A 15,101-nucleotide genomic window follows, 5' to 3' on the forward strand; every position below is an offset into this window, starting at 1 on the left:
AACTAGTGATGGAAGGGGGTGAACTAGTGATGGAAGGGGGTGAACTAGTGATGGAAGGGGGTGAACTAGTGAAGGGAGGGGGGTGAACTAGTGAAGGGAGGGGTGAACTAGTGAAGGGAGGTGAACTAGTGAGGGGTGAACTAGTGAAGGGAGGGGGGTGAACTAGTGAAGGGAGGGGTGAACTAGTGAAGGGAGGTGAACTAGTGAGAGGTGAACTAGTGAGGGGTGAAATAGTGAAGGGAGGGGGGGTGAACTAGTGAGGGGAGGGGTGAACTAGTGATGGGAGGGGGGTGAACTAGTGAAAGGAGGGGGTGAACTAGTGAGAGGTGAACTAGTGAGGGGTGAACTAGTGAAGGGAGGGGGTGAACTAGTGAAGGGAGGGGGTGAACTAGTGAAGGGAGGGGTGAACTAGTGAGGGGTGAACTAGTGAGGGGTGAACTAGTGAAGGGAGGGGTGAACTAGTGAGAGGTGAACTAGTGAAGGGAGGGGAGGTGAACTAGTGAAGGGAGGGGAGGTGAACTAGTGAAGGGAGGGGTGAACTAGTGAAGGGAGGGGAGGTGAACTAGTGAAGGGAGGGAGGTGAACTAGTGAAGGGAGGGGAGGTGAAATAAAGGGAGAGGTGAACTAGTGAAGGGAGGGGAGGTGAACTAGTGAAGGGAGGGGGTGAACTAGTGAAGGGAGGGGAGGTGAACTAGTGAAGGGAGGGGGTGAACTAGTGAAGGGAGGGGGGTGAACTAGTGAGAGGTGAACTAGTGAAGGGAGGGGAGGTGAAATAAAGGGAGAGGTGAACTAGTGAAGGGAGGGTGGTGAACTAGTGAAGGGAGGGGAGGTGAACTAGTGAAGGGAGGGGAGGTGAACTAGTGAAGGGAGGGGGGTGAACTAGTGAAGGGAGGGGGGTGAACTAGTGAAGGGAGGGGAGGTGAACTAGTGAAGGGAGGGGTGAACTACTGAAGGGAGGGGGTGAACTAGTGAAGGGAGGGGGGTGAACTACTGAAGGGAGGGGGTGAACTAGTGAGAGGTGAACTAGTGAAGGGAGGGGAGGTGAACTAGTGAAGGGAGGGGAGGTGAACTAGTGAAGGGAGGGGGGTGAACTGATGATGGAGGCTAGGGGACGGTAAACTAGTGAAGGGAGGGGGGTGAACTAGTGAAGGGGGGGGGTGAACTAGTGAGGGGTGAACTAGTGAAGGGAGGGGGGTGAACTGATGATGGAGGCTAGGGGACGGTAAACTAGTGAAGGGAGGGGGGTGAACTAGTGAAGGGAGGGGGTGAACTAGTGAGGGGTGAACTAGTGAAGGGAGGGAGGTGAACTAGTGAAGGGATGGGGTGAACTAGTGAAGGGAGGGGGGTGAACTGATGATGGAGGCTAGGGGACGGTAAACTAGTGAAGGGAGGGGGGTAAACTAGTGAAGGGAGGGGGGTGAACTAGTGAAGGGAGGGGGGTGAACTGATGATGGAGGCTAGGGGACGGTAAACTAGTGAAGGGAGGGGGGTGAACTAGTGAAGGGAGGGGGTGAACTAGTGAGGGGTGAACTAGTGAAGGGAGGGGGGTGAACTAGTGAAGGGAGGGGGATGAACTGATGATGGAGGCTAGGGGTCGGTAAACTAGTGAAGGAGGCTTAGGGAGGGAGTGGGGAGGGAGGGGTGTGTGGGGGGGGGGGGGGTCGGGGGGGGGGGGGGCGGCGGGGGAAGGGAAGGAGGCACCAATGCCTCCATTGGGAGGGAGTGGGGTGTTGGGGGGGGGGGGGACCACCAATGTCGTTCAGATGAGATCCCCTTCCCCCCACCAGCACAGTTATCCTTTCCCCCTCCCCTTCTCACCCACCATCCCATCCACAATGTTCCTTCACAAAACTGAAATGGTTTGGGGAAGAGGCAGGACAGCCGGAAACTGCAGAAAGACCACCAACGTCTATTTGAATGCGTGCATGTGTGTATGTAGGTATATATATATATATATATATATATATATATATATATATATATATATATGTGTGTGTGTGTGTGTGTGTGTGTGTGTGTGTGTGTGTGTGTGTGTGTGTGTGTGTAAAACTCTGTGTGTGTGTGTGTGTGTAAAACTCTGTGTGTGTGTGTGTGTGTGTGTGTGTGTGTGTGTGTAAGACTGTGTGTGTGCGTGTGTGTAAGACTGTGTGTGTGTGCGTAAGACTTTGTGTGCGTGTGTGTAAGACTCTGTGTGTGAGTGTGTGTGTGTGTGTGTGTGTGTGTGTGTGTGTGTGTGTGTGTAAGACTGTGTGTGTGTGTGTGCGTGTGTGTAAGACTCTGTGTGTGTGTGCGTAAGACTGTGTGTGCGTGTGTAAGACTCTGTGTGTGTGCGTGCGCACGTCAGTGTGTGTGAATACATGAGTAAGAATGTATAAGAGAAAGAGAGTGTGCGTGTGTGTGTGTCAAAGAAAGAGAGAGACAGAAAGAGAGAGACAGAGTGAAAGAGAAACAGATAGAGTGAAAGAGAGAGACAGAGACAGAGAGAGTATAACCTGAGGCCGATACCTACAGCTACCAACCCTTGACAGACAGTGACAGACTTTGAGTCATCAAACTGACGGGGCATAATCCGGCTCCCTTGTCAGCACAGAAACATTCATTTGGACTGATTCATCCACACCGTCTGCACAGGGTCCGTGTGTGTGTGTGTGTGTGTGTGTGTGTGTGTTGTCAGTGTAAGTGAGAAAGAAGGTGAATCAATATTGCCGATGAAAATGGCTCAGTGGTAAAACAAGCAATGTGTCAGATGCTGACATCGAGTGAGGAATGAGGAACGAGTGCATCATCAACACGTTAAAGACAACATTGTAGGAGAGAGAGAGACAGACAGACAGACAGACAGAGACAGAGAAAGAGAGAGAGAGACAGAAAGAGAGAGGCAGTTAGACAGACAGACAGGCACACAATAATAAGTTCTATCCTAGAGTTAAATGTCACTGAAACAAACTAACATAATTATTACTGATTTTAGGAGGACGACCCCCAGAACCCATGTAAGTGTCAAAAGACAGAGGTTGTTGAACAGGTTAATACCGACAAATGCCTCGCTGTTTTCCACCACGACTTGTCATGGAGTGAGAATTCAAATGCACAATGAAAACAGTAAACAGGCGATTGTACTGTCTTGGGAAATTAAGATATTTTAACATATGCAGCCAGATACTACAAGTTTTATCATTCTGTTGTTTCTAGCGTTTTGATCCTGGTTGTGTGATGGGGCGGTGATGTCACTGACTTGACAATCATTCTGTTGTTTCTAGCGTTTTGATCCTGGTTGTGTGATGGGGCGGTGATGTCACTGACTTGACAATCATTCTGTTGTTTCTAGCGTTTTGATCCTGGTTGTGTGATGGGGCGGTGATGTCACTGACTTGACAATCATTCTGTTGTTTCTAGCGTTTTGATCCTGGTTGTGTGACGGGGCGGTGATGTCACTGGCTTGACAATCATTCTGTTGTTTCTAGCGTTTTGATCCTGGTTGTGTGACGGGGCGGTGATGTCACTGACTTGACAATCATTCTGTTGTTTCTAGCGTTTTGATCCTGGTTGTGTGGCGGGGCGGTGATGTCACTGACTTGACAATCATTCTGTTGTTTCTAGCGTTTTGATCCTGGTTGTGTGATGGGGCGGTGATGTCACTGACTTGACAATCATTCTGTTGTTTCTAGCGTTTTGATCCTGGTTGTGTGATGGGGCGGTGATGTCACTGACTTGACAATCATTCTGTTGTTTCTAGCGTTTTGATCCTGGTTGTGTGACGGGGCGGTGATGTCACTGACTTGACAATCATTCTGTTGTTTCTAGCGTTTTGATCCTGGTTGTGTGATGGGGCGGTGATGTCACTGACTTGACAATCATTCTGTTGTTTCTAGCGTTTTGATCCTGGTTGTGTGATGGGGCGGTGATGTCACTGACTTGACAATCATTCTGTTGTTTCTAGCGTTTTGATCCTGGTTGTGTGACGGGGCGGGTGAGTGTCACTGACTTGACAATCATTCTGTTGTTTCTAGCGTTTTGATCCTGGTTGTGTGACGGGGCGGTGATGTCACTGACTTGACAATCATTCTGTTGTTTCTAGCGTTTTGATCCTGGTTGTGTGATGGGGCGGTGATGTCACTGACTTGACAATCATTCTGTTGTTTCTAGCGTTTTGATCCTGGTTGTGTGACGGGGCGGTGATGTCACTGACTTGACAATCATTCTGTTGTTTCTAGCGTTTTGATCCTGGTTGTGTGACGGGGCGGTGATGTCACTGACTTGACAATCATTCTGTTGTTTCTAGCGTTTTGATCCTGGTTGTGTGACGGGGCGGTGATGTCACTGACTTGACAATCATTCTGTTGTTTCTAGCGTTTTGATCCTGGTTGTGTGATGGGGCGGTGATGTCACTGACTTGACAATCATTCTGTTGTTTCTAGCGTTTGATCCTGGTTGTGTGACGGGGCGGTGATGTCACTGACTTGACAATCATTCTGTTGTTTCTAGCGTTTTGATCCTGGTTGTGTGACGGGGCGGTGATGTCACTGACTTGACAATCATTCTGTTGTTTCTAGCGTTTTGATCCTGGTTGTGTGACGGGGCGGTGATGTCACTGACTTGACAATCATTCTGTTGTTTCTAGCGTTTTGATCCTGGTTGTGTGACGGGGCGGTGATGTCACTGACTTGACAATCATTCTGTTGTTTCTAGCGTTTTGATCCTGGTTGTGTGACGGGGCGGTGATGTCACTGACTTGACAATCATTCTGTTGTTTCTAGCGTTTTGATCCTGGTTGTGTGACGGGGCGGTGATGTCACTGACTTGACAATCATTCTGTTGTTTCTAGCGTTTTGATCCTGGTTGTGTGACGGGGCGGTGATGTCACTGACTTGACAATCATTCTGTTGTTTCTAGCGTTTTGATCCTGGTTGTGTGACGGGGCGGTGATGTCACTGACTTGACAATCATTCTGTTGTTTCTAGCGTTTTGATCCTGGTTGTGTGATGGGGCGGTGATGTCACTGACTTGACAATCATTCTGTTGTTTCTAGCGTTTTGATCCTGGTTGTGTGACGGGGCGGTGATGTCACTGACTTGACAATCATTCTGTTGTTTCTAGCGTTTTGATCCTGGTTGTGTGATGGGGCGGTGATGTCACTGACTTGACAATCATTCTGTTGTTTCTAGCGTTTTGATCCTGGTTGTGTGACGGGGCGGTGATGTCACTGATTTCACAAACTTCTCAGAAAAGCGGACTGGGTGGTGGGCAGGAAACAGAATAGTTCTGACGAGTTTTATCCAGAAAAGATAGCAGATACATTTTACACAAATTAAATGACTAAACTCACCCTCTTTTCTCGGATTTCAACAGCAAACGGGTTGATAGAAGCGGTAGATTTCGAGCACCCCGTACAAGAACAACACGTTACAACTGTTCTTTTATCCCGACAGCAGTCCGAACACACAACCTTGACAGGCAGCACACATTACTGACATATCCCCGTGTGTGTGTGTGCGTGTGTGTGTGTGTGTGTGTGTGTGTGTGTGTGTTGTGTGTGTGTGTGTGTGTGTGTGTGTGTGTGTGTGAAATATAACTGATATATTTATCTGAAAGTGGAAATCTTAGTTTTAGAACGCCTTCAAATGTTTTAACTGGCAGTTGCGAATCACGATTTTACAACGTGGATGTTTTACATAGTTTGCTCAATATATTTGAACTACCATGTGAGTAATACGAGAATTTAATTCATAATGATCATTTTGTGGCGGTGTTTCTTTTTCCAGAATGTTTTAGGTTAATGTATGTTTTCGTCTTAGTTTAAAAGATAGTCTTTTTACTGCTTTTTTACATTTTTTAAATATTTTTTTTTTACTTAGCCTGCCAACTGACAATTAAAAATGTTTTAGTAGAAGCATTTCTTATTCTGAAAATGTGTGTGTGGAAAACAAAGCCGCTATATTGTATTACTTGACTGTGTAATAAGCCTTCTATAATCTTTCTATAAGTAGCATTTTGATCTTTTGGTCCAACCTTTGTCATGCTGTGTGTGTTGGGCTGGGCTGTAGGCTGAGATATTGGTGTAGGCTGAGATATTGGTGTAGGCTGAGATATTCTTTTGGTGAGTGACGAGCCTGTGGATGCACTACTGATTTCCAAATGGATGAATAAAGATGTTTTGTGTTGTATTATATTGTATTGCATTGTATTGTATTTGTTGTGTAAGAACATGCGTTTAGGTACATGTGTAAGAAGTAATGACAACATGTGTACTCTATCAAGTACATGTGTAAGAAGCAATGAAAACATGTGTACTCATCAATCACCAGGCGATCTCTCACAGAGTAAAATCAAGTACACTCTTGAACCAAAAACCCCACACCACACGGGCCAGCCCAGAGAGGAATCACACTTCACGGGCCAGCCCAGAGAGGAATGACACCACACGGACCACTGGCCCAGAGAGGAATGACACCACACGGACCACTGGCCCAGAGAGGAATGACACCACACGGACCACTGGCCCAGAGAGGAATGACACCACACGGACCACTGGCCCAGAGAGGAATGACACCACACGGACCACTGGCCCAGAGAGGAATCACACCACACGGACCAGCCCAGAGAGGAATCACACCACACGGACCACTGGCCCAGAGAGGAATCACACCACACGGGCCACTGGCCCAGAGAGGAATGACACCACACGGACCACTGGCCCAGAGAGGAATCACACCACACGGACCAGCCCAGAGAGGAATCACACCACACGGGCCACTGGCCCAGAGAGGAATCACACTTCACGGGCCACTGGCCCAGAGAGGAATCACACCACACGGGCCACTGGCCCAGAGAGGAATGACACCACACGGGCCACTGGCCCAGAGAGGAATGACACCACACGGACCAGCCCAGAGAGGAATGACACCACACGGACCACTGGCCCAGAGAGGAATCACACCACACGGACCACTGGCCCAGAGAGGAATCACACCACACGGACCACTGGCCCAGAGAGGAATCACACCACACGGGCCACTGGCCCAGAGAGGAATGACACCACACGGGCCACTGGCCCAGAGAGGAATCACACCACACGGGCCACTGGCCCAGAGAGGAATGACACCACACGGGCCACTGGCCCAGAGAGGAATCACACCACACGGACCACTGGCCCAGAGAGGAATCACACCACACGGGCCACTGGCCCAGAGAGGAATCACACCACACGGGCCACTGGCCCAGAGAGGAATGACACCACACGGACCACTGGCCCAGAGAGGAATCACACCACACGGGCCACTGGCCCAGAGAGGAATGACACCACACGGACCACTGGCCCAGAGAGGAATCACACCACACGGGCCACTAGCCCAGAGAGAATGACACCACACGGACCACTGGCCCAGAGAGGAATCACACCACACGGGCCACTGGCCCAGAGAGGAATGACACCACACGGACCACTGGCCCAGAGAGGAATCACACCACACGGGCCACTGGCCCAGAGAGGAATGACACCACACGGGCCACTGGCCCAGAGAGGAATCACACCACACGGGCCACTGGCCCAGAGAGGAATCACACCACACGGGCCACTGGCCCAGAGAGGAATGACACCACACGGGCCACTGGCCCAGAGAGGAATCACACCACACGGACCAGCCCAGAGAGGAATCACACCACACGGGCCACTGGCCCAGAGAGGAATCACACCACACGGACCAGCCCAACAAGAGATCAATGACGATCCACTGTCGGCCTGCCACTCCTGTGTCCACCCCTATCCACCTCCTACACACATAGAGAAAGACAGACAGACAGACAGACAGACACACACACACACACACACACACACACACACACACACACACAGACACACACAGACAGAGACAGACAGAGAAAGAGACAGAGAGAGACAGACAGAGACAGAGAGAGACAGAGACAGAGAGAGACAGACAGAGACAGAGACAGAGACAGAGAGAGCCTGAAGGCACGAAGTACACGGGAGTGGCCTAAATGGGATGGGATGGGAAAAGAATGTGTGTGTGTGTGTGTGTGTGTGTGTGTGTGTGTCTGTCTGTCTGTCTGTCTGTGAGAGACAGGCAAACAGACAGACAGACGGAGAGAGAGATCGAGACAGACGAGACAAGCATAACACAAACTAAGAACCTAACAACTGATATATCTCACCCGAACATCCAACGCCGAAAGTACAAATTCACCATCCACTTAGACAAAAACCTCACAACCGCTTTGTCACCTGAACACGAACAAAGAGCACAGCTTGTGACTCCATTCCTTTTTCTTCTTTGTACATTTTGTCTTTGTTCTGCTGTCCGTGTTTTTTCGTCAGATCATGGCACATGAACAGAGGCTTGTAGCTATCCTACCACCCTCAATACACATTCCGCTTCAGGCTTTTTCTCCTTGTCTCTTCAACCAAACCCCTTGTCACCACAGCCACAAATCCATTTGGGAAAATAACAACAACAACAACAACAACAACAACACACACACACACACACACACACACACACACACACACACACACACACACACGTTCCAACACCGAAGCGACCGAACGACTCCATTCATTGATAAAGTGGCAAGTGACTGCCGCAATGTGTGTGCTGCTACAGCCACAACCTGACTCAAGTGCGTCAGTTCACCCCACCACATACACCCACACTTATGTGTCCACCCACCACTCCCCCTACCCCTTCACCACCACCACACAGCCAGTCGATAAATCGTCATCACCCACACATTGTGCGCCATTCACAACAGCCGCCTCACCTACTTTTTTTTTTTTCTTCTTCTTTTTTTTTCTCCCAATCTTGTCAATGAAAACGTAATTCTGTACAGTGTACAGTGTACGTTTGTATATTGCGACTGACAAGCCAAGCCACGTCAAGCCAGTAAAGCCTGCGAGCAAGTAAATTAGAGTAGGAGGGAAAGTTGGCATCATGATGATGATACCACCACCAAGTGATCACATTGAACACTTTCGCCAACCACAATCCAGTTGTTCACCACGCGTGCCGGGAACACTGAAATAGGCAGAAACTGCTCATAACAATGTCATTACTTTTTCTTCTTTTTTTTTTTTTTTTTTTTGGTAGTTCGTTATCAGATGGGTAGATGGATGCAGTGGAGTGCAGCAAGGACGAACCAGCAGCCGTTCATTGAATTCTAACTTCCTCCCACATCTCCAGCATTGCGCAATGCCAGTGAAATCAACGTGCTACACGCCACTGAGTACCATGACAATAACACGTTACAACACCCAGTGAAATCAACGTGCTACACACCACTGAGTACCATGACAATAACACGTCACAACACCCAGTGAAATCAACGTGCTACACACCACTGAGTACCATGACAATAACACGTCACAACACCCAGTGAAATCAACGTGCTACACACCACTGAGTACCATGACAATAACACGTCACAACACCCAGTGAAATCAACGTGCTACACACCACTGAGTACCATGACAGTCACACGTCACAACACCCAGTGAAATCAACGTGCTACACACCACTGAGTACCATGACAGTCACACGTTACAACACCCAGTGAAATCAACGTGCTACACACCACTGAGTACCATGACAATAACACGTCACAACACCCAGTGAAATCAACGTGCTACACACCACTGAGTACCATGACAGTCACACGTCACAACACCCAGTGAAATCAACGTACTACACACCACTGAGTACCATGACAGTCACACGTCACAACACCCAGTGAAATCAACGTGCTACACACCACTGAGTACCATGACAGTCACACGTCACAACACCCAGTGAAATCAACGTGCTACACACCACTGAGTACCATGACAGTCACACGTTACAACACCCAGTGAAATCAACGTACTACACACCACTGAGTACCATGACAGTCACACGTCACAACACCCAGTGAAATCAACGTGCTACACACCACTGAGTACCATGACAATAACACGTCACAACACCCAGTGAAATCAACGTGCTACACACCAAGTACCATGACAATAACACGTTACAACACCCAGTGTTGTCAGCAACTCACAAAACCTGGCAACGACAAACACACACACACACACACACACACACACACACACACACACACACACGTCTGCACGCGTCCACTGACGGACCATACATCGTCAGTAAGCAAAGAGAGAAGAGAAAAAAGCTTGAAAAAGAGGAGTGGTGGTGGGATAGGGTGGGGATAGAGAAAGGGGTGATGGTGGGGTGGGGTGGGATAGGGTGGGGATAGAGAAAGGGGTGATGGTGGGGTGGGGTTGGATAGGGTGGGGATAGAGAAAGGGGTGATGGTGGGGTGGGGTGGGACAGGGTGGGGATAGAGAAAGGGGTGATGGTGGGGTGGGGTGGGGATAGAGAAAGGAGTGATGGTGGGGTGGGGTTGGATAGGGTGGGGATAGAGAAAGGGGTGATGGTGGGGTGGGGTGGGGTGGGGTGGGGATAGAGAAAGGGGTGATGGTGGGGTGGGGTGGGTGGGGTGGGGATAGAGAAAGGGGTGATGGTGGGGTGGGGTTGGATAGGGTGGGGATAGAGAAAGGGGTGATGGTGGGGTGGGGTGGGGTGGAGGGTGGGGATAGAGAAAGGGGTGATGGTGGGGTGGGGTGGGATAGGGTGGGGATAGAGAAAGGGGTGATGGTGGGGTGGGGTGGGATAGGGTGGGGATAGAGAAAGGGGTGATGGTGGGGTGGGGTGGGATAGGGTGGGGATAGAGAAAGGGGTGATGGTGGGGTGGGGTGGGATAGGGTGGGGATAGAGAAAGGGGTGATGGTGGGGTGGGGTGGGATAGGGTGGGGATAGAGAAAGGGGTGATGGTGGGGTGGGGTGGGATAGGGTGGGGATAGAGAAAGGGGTGATGGTGGGGTGGGGTGGGATAGGGTGGGGATAGAGAAAGGGGTGATGGTGGGGTGGGGTGGGATAGGGTGGGGATAGAGAAAGGGGTGATGGTGGGGGTGGGGTGGGATAGGGTGGGGATAGAGAAAGGGGTGATGGTGGGGTGGGGTGGGTGGATAGGGTGGGGATAGAGAAAGGGGTGATGGTGGGGTGGGGTGGGATAGGGTGGGGATAGAGAAAGGGGTGATGGTGGGGTGGGGTGGGATAGGGTGGGGATAGAGAAAGGGGTGATGGTGGGGTGGGGTGGGATAGGGTGGGGATAGAGAAAGGGGTGATGGTGGGGTGGGGTGGATAGGGTGGGGATAGAGAAAGGGGTGATGGTGGGGTGGGGTGGGATAGGGTGGTGATAGAGAAAGGGGTGATGGTGGGGTGGGGTGGGGTGGGATAGGGTGGGGATAGAGAAAGGGGTGATGGTGGGGTGGGGTGGGATAGGGTGGGGATAGAGAAAGGGGTGATGGTTGGGTGGGGTGGGGTGGGATAGGGTGGGGATAGAGAAAGGGGTGATGGTGGGTGGGGTGGGGTGGGATAGGGTGGGGATAGAGAAAGGGGTGATGGTGGGGTGGGGTGGGATAGGGTGGGGATAGAGAAAGGGGTGATGGTGGGTGGGGTGGGGTGGGATAGGGTGGGGATAGAGAAAGGGGTGATGGTGGGGTGGGGTGGGATAGGGTGGTGATAGAGAAAGGGGTGATGGTGGGGTGGGGTGGGGTGGGATAGGGTGGGGATAGAGAAAGGGGTGATGGTGGGTGGGGTGGGGTGGGATAGGGTGGGGATAGAGAAAGGGGTGATGGTGGGGTGGGGTGGGATAGGGTGGGGATAGAGAAAGGGGTGATGGTGGGGTGGGGTGGGGGATAGGGTGGTGATAGAGAAAGGGGTGATGGTGGGTGGGGTGGGATAGGGTGGGGATAGAGAAAGGGGTGATGGTGGGGTGGGGTTGGATAGGGTGAGGATAGAGAAAGGGGTGATGGTGGGGTGGGGTGGATAGGGTGGGGATAGAGAAAGGGGTGATGGTGGGTGGGGTGGGGTGGGATAGGGTGGTGATAGAGAAAGGGGTGATGGTGGGGTGGGGTTGGATAGGGTGGTGATAGAGAAAGGGGTGATGGTGGGGTGGGGTTGGATAGGGTGGTGATAGAGAAAGGGGTGATGGTGGGGTGGGATAGGGTGATAGAGAAAGGGGTGATGGTGGGGTGGGGTGGGGTGGGATAGGGTGGTGATAGAGAAAGGAGTGATGGTGGGGTGGGGTGGGATAGGGTGGGGATAGAGAAAGGGGTGATGGTGGGGTGGGGTGGGATAGGGTGGGGATAGAGAAAGGGGTGATGGTGGGGTGGGGTGGGGTGGGATAGGGTGGGGATAGAGAAAGGGGTGATGGTGGGGTGGGGTGGGATAGGGTGGGGATAGAGAAAGGGGTGATGGTGGGGTGGGGTGGGATAGGGTGGTAAAAGCAGTGGACAGTTCGTGAGTAGTGACGATGTGCAAAGAAACCTGATACCACGCGGCCTGTAACACTTGTTTCCAATGGACATAAACCAAAACGCATTAGTGGTGAAACACCTGCACACTGCTGGAATGCGCAGTTATGGGATAAAAGGCAAAACGTAGTAACACACTGTTTCAGCACATTTCATCATTCGCATTGCATCATTCACATTTCGTCAGTTACCAACCAGCAAAAGCGTGCAAAGAGTGAACGCCACTCACCAAACACTTGGGAGGGACATCGTCACTGGCTGTTGTGAAGTGTGGGCTGTGACAAACCTTGTGCCAGTGCTCACACATCACAATTCTGTCGGGTTTTAAAAGGCCATTCTTCAGACATTTACATGTTAGCCTGGAGCCATTCCTGAGAAATCATTAGTGCAGTCTGTTCATATCTCGTTCAGTGTTCAGTTTCACTCCATGCTACATACTGTTCATATCTCGTTCAGTCTTCAGTTTCACTTCATGCTACATACTGTTCATATCTCGTTCAGTCTTCAGTTTCACTCCATGCTACATACTGTTCATATCTCGTTCAGTGTTCAGTTTCACTTCATGCTACATACTGTTCATATCTCGTTCAGTGTTCAGTTTCACTCCATGCTACATACTGTTCATATCTCGTTCAGTCTTCAGTTTCACTTCATGCTACATACTGTTCATATCTCGTTCAGTCTTCAGTTTCACTCCATGCTACATACTGTTCATATCTCGTTCAGTGTTCAGTTTCACTTCATGCTACATACTGTTCATATCTCGTTCAGTGTTCAGTTTCACTCCATGCTACATACTGTTCATACCTTGTTCAGTGTTCAGTTTCACTTCATGCTACATACTGTTCATATCTCGTTCAGTCTTCAGTTTCACTTCATGCTACATACTGTTCATATCTCGTTCAGTGTTCAGTTTCACTTCATGCTACATACTGTTCATACCTTGTTCAGTGTTCAGTTTTACTCCATGCTACATACTGTTCATACTGTTCATATCTCGTTCAGTGTTCAGTTTCACTCCATGCTACATACTGTTCATACTGTTCATACCTTGTTCAGTGTTCAGTTTCACTCCATGCTACATACTGTTCATACTGTTCATACCTTGTTCAGTGTTCAGTTTCACTTCATGCTACATACTGTTCATACCTTGTTCAGTGTTCAGTTTCACTTCATGCTACATACTGTTCATACCTTGTTCAGTGTTCAGTTTCACTCCATGCTACATACTGTTCATACTGTTCATATCTCGTTCAGTGTTCAGTTTCACTTCATGCTACATACTGTTCATACCTTGTTCAGTGTTCAGTTTCACTCCATGCTACATACTGTTCATACTGTTCATATCTCGTTCAGTCTTCAGTTTCACTCCATGCTACATACTGTTCATACCTTGTTCAGTGTTCAGTTTCACTCCATGCTACATACTGTTCATACTGTTCATATCTCGTTCAGTGTTCAGTTTCACTCCATGCTACATACTGTTCATACCTTGTTCAGTCTTCAGTTTCACTCCATGCTACATACTGTTCATATCTCGTTCAGTGTTCAGTTTCACTCCATGCTACATACTGTTCATATCTCGTTCAGTCTTCAGTTTCACTCCATGCTACATACTGTTCATACCTTGTTCAGTGTTCAGTTTCACTTCATGCTACATACTGTTCATATCTCGTTCAGTGTTCAGTTTCACTCCATGCTACATACTGTTCATACTGTTCATACCTTGTTCAGTGTTCAGTTTCACTCCATGCTACATACTGTTCATACCTTGTTCAGTGTTCAGTTTTACTCCATGCTACATACTGTTCATATCTTGTTCAGTGTTCAGTTTCATTTCTCGGGTCAGCCAAAAGTTCTGGCCACCACCAGCTAATGCAGACACAGCGACAGGAATGGAGAAGAGCGATAAAAACAAACAAAAGAACAAACTAACAAAAGAAAAAAAAAGAACAAACTAACAAATGAAAAAAAAAGAACAAACTAACAAATGAAAAAAAAAGAACAAACTAACAAATGAAAAAAAAAAGAACAAACAAAATAATAAACAAAAGAACAAACTAACAAAAGAACAAAAAAGGAACAAGCTAACAAAAGAAAAAACTAACACACACACACACACACACACACACACACACACACACACAGACAACCGAACACCGGGTTAAAACATACACTTTGTTTACACAAGTGAGTCAACAAAAGAACAAGTATAAAATCCATTTCAACGCAAGACACTGCTCTGATTCTCTTCATTCGTTCTGAACGTCGTCAATGCAGAGTAAGTGATTGTTAGCGTCAATGATTGTTACCGTCAATGATTGTTACCGTCAATGCAGAGTAAGTGATTGTTAGCGTCAATGATTGTTACCGTCAATGCAGAGTAAGTGATTGTTACCGTCAATGATTGTTACCGTCAATGCAGAGTAAGTGATTGTTACCGTCAATGATTGTTACCGTCAATGCGGAGTAAGTGATTGTTACCGTCAATGATTGTTACCGTCAATGCAGAGTAAGTGATTGTTACCGTCAATGATTGTTACCGTCAATGCAGAGTAAGTGATTGTTACCGTCAATGATTGTTACCGTCAATGCAGAGTAAGTGATTGTTACCGTCAATGATTGTTACCGTCAATGCGGAGTAAGTGATTGTTACCGTCAATGATTGTTACCGTCAATGCAGAGTAAGTGATTGTTACCGTCAATGATTGTTACCGTC

This window comes from Babylonia areolata, chromosome 11 (assembly GCF_041734735.1).
Source record: "Babylonia areolata isolate BAREFJ2019XMU chromosome 11, ASM4173473v1, whole genome shotgun sequence".
Taxonomy (NCBI): Eukaryota; Metazoa; Mollusca; class Gastropoda; order Neogastropoda; family Buccinidae; genus Babylonia; species Babylonia areolata.